We start from the raw sequence: 5,826 nt of genomic DNA on the forward strand, positions 1-5,826 counted from the left end.
ATTGCAAATTGCACCATCAACTGAGTCATAGATATGAAGTATCGGGGAATGAATAGAGTGTATGGAGTATGGTGAGAGAATATTGCGGTGTCTCTTCTGTGTTGGTAACTGTACCGTACACACTGCCTGTCCTTGCTGTTGGACAGTAACCATCACATCAATGTGCCTCTGGAACCCTTGCTCCCCACACAGTCCCCTTGAAGAAGAACCACACAGCCTTTAAAATGCTTTCAGGCGGCTTTCATTCGAGGGCATCAGGGCTGCCGGCTCGCCTGTAAAGGCTTCCATTCAGTTACAATAAGCGGAGGACCGATGTGTCTCATCCTCGCTTAATCAACAGATGACCTGGGAACACAATCAGCTAATTAGAGGTTATGCATGCAGTACGTGTTCCACCTAGGGAGGGAGGGAGCCAACTAATAATGCAATCCAATTTACAAGTTATGTTGTGCTTTAGTTATCCTTCAACAACATGGAGACATTGAAGAGAACATCCTCTCCAACCCTGCTCTGGGCGCAGGGACGGTCCGGGAAACAAATTCAGCCCGCAAGCCCACAAAATGGTGCCGGAACCGCCTTTGACTACAGATAACTTATCAACAATATCGGCTGCAATGTATGATGACAAGTCGCAACCACCCAGCTGACATCGCAGACTGACAACCTCTCTGTACCTACACTGTCCTCCTAGGACCGCCCTCTTCACCCCAACTCGGGTCCCAACACCAACCCCGTTACCTGACTGACATTCTCTCCGGTTCCCAGCCCCTCAAACACAAGCAGATAAGACTCTTATCGGGCCCCAGAGAGGGGAAGGCTTGGCCCCAACCCAAGGAGAAGCAGTGGAGCAGCAAACCCACTGTCTAGACACTTAAAGGTGACCTGAAAGCTCCAGCGCTCTGTGTGACAGGAGGCACTAAAGGGCCGTCGTGGCAGAGAGGAGTCGTGTGGCTCCACAGCCACCAAGCTACCGTTCACGCCACCATGTCATTGTGAGAGACCGCCACTCCAAATCCTTCCCATTACCACACAGTGGAGCGGGAACACCGCCACTGGTAGAAAGAGGGGCAGGAGGACTGATATGGTATCCTGGTATCCTAGCTAAGAGCTGCTCCGGGGTCATGCGGGTTTCCATGCAAAGGGAAACCAGGTCTAGGCAGGGTAGCCAGGTTGAGGCATTAGTACACACGCATTGATCACGTCCCCATCCCCACAGGTGACCAGGTTTGCATTCATATTAAGCAATGTAGCAGCCACCTTTATCCAAAGCGAGACTTACAAGTACAACTGGGGTAGCCCCTTGGGGGGGGGGCGGGAGGCAGGGGGTTGGTGCTTATGTGCAAGGTAGGAAAGCGGGATATGCTGGTTGAAACCTGGGTAAATAGCGGATTTCCAATCTGTAAGCACTGGTGCTGTCAAGGTTTTATTTACCCTTTTAAGATCACATGATGTATTGTGACGATGGCAGAAGGGACAAGGCCACAGCTCAACCCCAACAAAGCAAACACAGCTTGAAGTGTACTAAGCGTACAGAGGCCACGATGTTACAACAGACGCCCACTAGGTCCGTGAGGCTGCGTTCCGTGTTGTTTGAAAACCTTCATTTTGTTTTGACACGGAGACAAAACAAATGAAGGAGAGGAGCGTTCTTGTCTGACAGTTTTGAGTGGTGAGATTTAAGCGTTAGAAAACAACAGTTGGAGATCAGATAAGAGCCGCAGACGGGTCGAAACGTGTTGGGAGGTTCTTCACCTCTTGTGTACGACAGATGCTTTGTAGTGCACTCTACACCTCAACTCTCTCTACACCTGAACATTTACACTTTTACCACTCTTTAATTTTAATACTGTACTTGAAAACAAATGTTTTTTTATTAAGTATAGTATTAAATGGAGAATTTTGCAACACAATGTACGCTCCTGTTGATCTTTAGCCATAGTGCTCGCACACAGACACACACACACACACACACACTGATACGGCAAATATATAAAGAAATATTCCTATAGTTAAGGAATCATCCGTGCTGGGGTTAATGATTAAATTAACGTTGCGTAGATATATATCAGACCTATATCTTCATTTGTCTACAAAATGGTTTAGCTTCACTGTCAGCTAGATATAGTCTAGATAGTAAAAAACAACATTGTACAGCACATAATAGCGATTTGTTTACTATATAGCGTGTGACTTTTTTGCACTACATTTAGAAATACTATACTATAGTATGTGTAAATGGTGCCATTTCATTTACGGGACCATGGTACTGGATTAAGCTAGATTTCACCAAGACAAACTCAACCAAGTCCACTAACGCCATCTAGTGGCAGAGAAATTGACTACGGCCTTACCAACAGACTGATTCTGGCCTTTGTACAAGTCTATGTCGTGTGGAATTCGTCAAATGATGGTGGTTAAATGTATTTTATACCGCAAACTGATTAATCCATGAGGTAGGACAAGTCTGTTAAATCCCAAGTGCATAAAACTAGAAAGGTTACTTTCTACCTCTAACCCTACCAATTACACAAGATGCAGGGGCCTCATGGAATGTTATCCAACCAGACGACTAGATTCATAATAATAGTATAGGACTACTCGCCCTTGTATGGAAGCGGTCAAAAAGACAGCTGGGAAGATGTTTTCTTTGTTCTGATTAAAGTCATGATGTCAGAACAATTCAATTTAGATGGCAAGCTGAACAGGACTTGATTAAACATTTATTTCACGAATAAGTTAGACCTTTTCCTTATTTATACAGACTCGAGAAGGGGAGGATAAGAAATAAAAATACAAGATACATAGTGTATGACAGAAAAAAAAAAACAGCCACTACGATTACAAGAGCCCAGAGACATGTCTACAAAAAAAATTTGCTTTTCAATTGAAGAAATAAAAAATAAAATAAAAATAAACGTTTTTCTCCCTCCAGGGCAGATAGTGTCATACCTGAGGCCACCTGGCGTCCTCACCAAACACTTCCGTCAAGACAATTTCCCCCAAATCACCCCTCTATCTTAATCTGACAGCCAGCCACGATTAGAGGCTGGGGAAATTGCTTTTCTCCCCAACAGCAGTGGTTGGGAAATTATCTTAATTGTGTCATGATTATGCCTCAAAGCTCCCGCGAGGGGTTTACGTTACCTCGGTTTATAGCTCGACGCAAGTGCTTCAGAAACCTGGAGCGCTTCAATGGGGTACTACAAAAAGGAAGTGTACATACGGTTTAATCATGTCAAGTACATTTTGTCCTCAGAAGTGCTTTTCAATGGAACTGTTTAACAAAATATTTCATGACATAGATATACACACGTACACATATATACACACACATATTTATACATTTATATGTACATAAATGTAATTAAATATTATATAGGCCTGTATATACACACACACACACAGAGTAAATATTAGGCAATGCCAGTGTTTAGAATAAACCAGTTAATTCATGGACACCGAAAATATTCAATACAGGTTAAAGGTCAATAAAGGTTTGCCAATATATATCGTAAATATCAACAGTTCTGAGAATATACCACATATTGAGCAATTCATACTCCTGATTGGGTCAAATTGATGCCAGGTGAGGTCATTGTGACCATGACATCACCTGGCACCAATTAGATGCGATTGCGTACCCTCACGTTCTATTTAGCCTATCTAAGGCTACGTTTACACGATGACGGTCTGAACAGAAGACGCAAAAGTGGCGTTGCGTCTTCACTTTTTATTCCGCGTTTAGACGAGCGTTTTCGGGAGGAAATCTGCGTGCATACGGTGACGCAAAAGTGTGTGGAATTCGATTGGGTATGCATGCCAGGCTGCTAGGTGGTGCTGTGATAGACTATCACACAACACCGCCATGTCTGAGCGCATGCGTAGAATCTTCCTTCTCTTATCCGTGCCGCAAAAACCCAAAAGATCCTTCTATGTTCAGTAATACTATCTGTAAATATCCTGTACATTTCGTGGAAATACTCCTGTATGCTTGTTAGAGCTGCCAGAGCAGCTTGAAGGTCCGACGCATGGAAATAATCCGACATGTTTGTTTATTTCCTTGTACTGGCACATGTATGTGACGTAAACGCGTACGCGACGTGAGCAGATCTGAGCAGTGTTTTGCGTCTTGGCAGTTTAGACGGAAACGCTACGGCGGAGCGTTTTCAACTTTTCCACTCTGGAGGGTGGTTTCAGATTTATGCGTTTTCATGCCCCAAAAACGCCGTCACCGTCTAAACGAAAGGCACTTCCGATAAAATATTTTGTCGTTTTCACCCGCAAGCGTCCTCGTGTAAACGGGGCCTAAGAGCAAAGTGACAAATCCAGAGTGCCGTGAATGAATCAGTCAAACTATGTAGTTTGATGTGAAAAAGAGGTTTATTTATTTATTAACGAAGAGCCAAATAACAAAACCAGGGAGCCATAAAATAATGAGTCAAACGATGTAGTAGTGGTTTATTTGGAAGCCAACACATTAAACATGAACTCAGCAGTACATTAGCCCTGAGAAGAGAATGAACATGTTAACGCATATATACAGACACCTTTAAGTACAGCAGTGTGTTCGTCTTACTTCAGAGTTCCTTGGTTAGTCTACCAGTTGTAGGCCTTGCTTCCAAGAAGTGGAGTCATTTCCACATCACGTAATGATTATCCATCAATCTAATTACACCTGAAAGGAGGAAGAATGGAGGGTAGAATGAACTGATCTTGTTTGAAGTGGTATTACATATGATTTTAGCAAGATGTGAGTGACCTTAGTCAAACAACCTAATTTAACGTTAACAGGGATTTGTTGTACGACTGATTTTAACGTGACGTAAATGTGTTCGTCACATTACACATGTATAGCGAATTCATGGACAGAACAGCAATACAACAAATGGGTTGGGACTTGGGAAACGGCCTCCATTACTAAAATAACGCGTCGTCATACCGAAGATTCTAGAACGTTTTTCCCGCCCGACGATGGCCGCCTACGGCATTATGACTGATGTCCGACTTTGACGGTTTCAAAGTCTGAACGCATACACATTAAATTGACAAAATAGCAAACAATTAATTTACTCAAAATGCATTTGTAAAACACCTGGTGCATTTCTAATTAGGTTTTGGGGAATTGATCGAACAAACATTAGCTTAGTTAGCCTTCAGCAGGCTTACCGTTTAATTACTTGGATAGTGTAAGCATGGTTGTATTTGGCGTAACCTCAAATCCTCACCGAGTAAAATCGTTCTTCTCGTAGAATGGATGGTTCCTCCAAAAAACAATATATACATAATTGTATGTATGCCAATATACCAACTAGTCTCCTGACTTTTCACTGCGCCCACCTGGCAGCTCCCCGCCGTTGTGTGCGTAAACGAACGCAGGTGAACGTGATCAGCAATGACGAGATTAGAGGGGCGGTGTTTAACGTTAGTCATTTGCCGATATGGCCAAAAGAAACTAAACATTTATTTGACCAAATAATGGCTGAATCTTTACCACTCAGTGCCGTTCAGTTAAATAATCTTCCAGTATATATATATATTATATATATATATATATATATATATATATATATATATATAATATATATATATATAATCAGTCTACTAGTTGGTACGATCTACTGGAGGATAAAAGCATAGAGAATTTATATTACCAAATATGTGATTTATTCTAAAAACGAGGCATTGCAGAAAAGTGATTCATGTAAAAAAATACTGACTTCTGGCACGTTAAAATAATTCCCATGTACCAAATCCAATTGTTCTTAAATTATTCCAAGTCCTGTTCAGAGACCAAATTACAAACCACAAAAGTTCTGAGGGCACAAG

The 5,826-nt window shown here is 42.3% G+C and overlaps 1 long non-coding RNA gene across 1 annotated transcript; it reads right to left on the reverse strand.

The window, feature by feature from the left end:
- Positions 1-4,441: 4,441 nt before the first annotated feature.
- LOC132469345 (uncharacterized) lies at positions 4,442-5,534 on the reverse strand. The gene is made up of 2 exons (XR_009528409.1): positions 4,577-5,534; positions 4,442-4,506 (listed from the first exon to the last, which is right to left on the reverse strand). It is a non-coding gene; the product is annotated as an uncharacterized LOC132469345 (long non-coding RNA).
- Positions 5,535-5,826: the final 292 nt, after the last annotated feature.

This window comes from Gadus macrocephalus, chromosome 12 (assembly GCF_031168955.1).
Source record: "Gadus macrocephalus chromosome 12, ASM3116895v1".
NCBI lineage: Eukaryota > Metazoa > Chordata > Actinopteri > Gadiformes > Gadidae > Gadus > Gadus macrocephalus.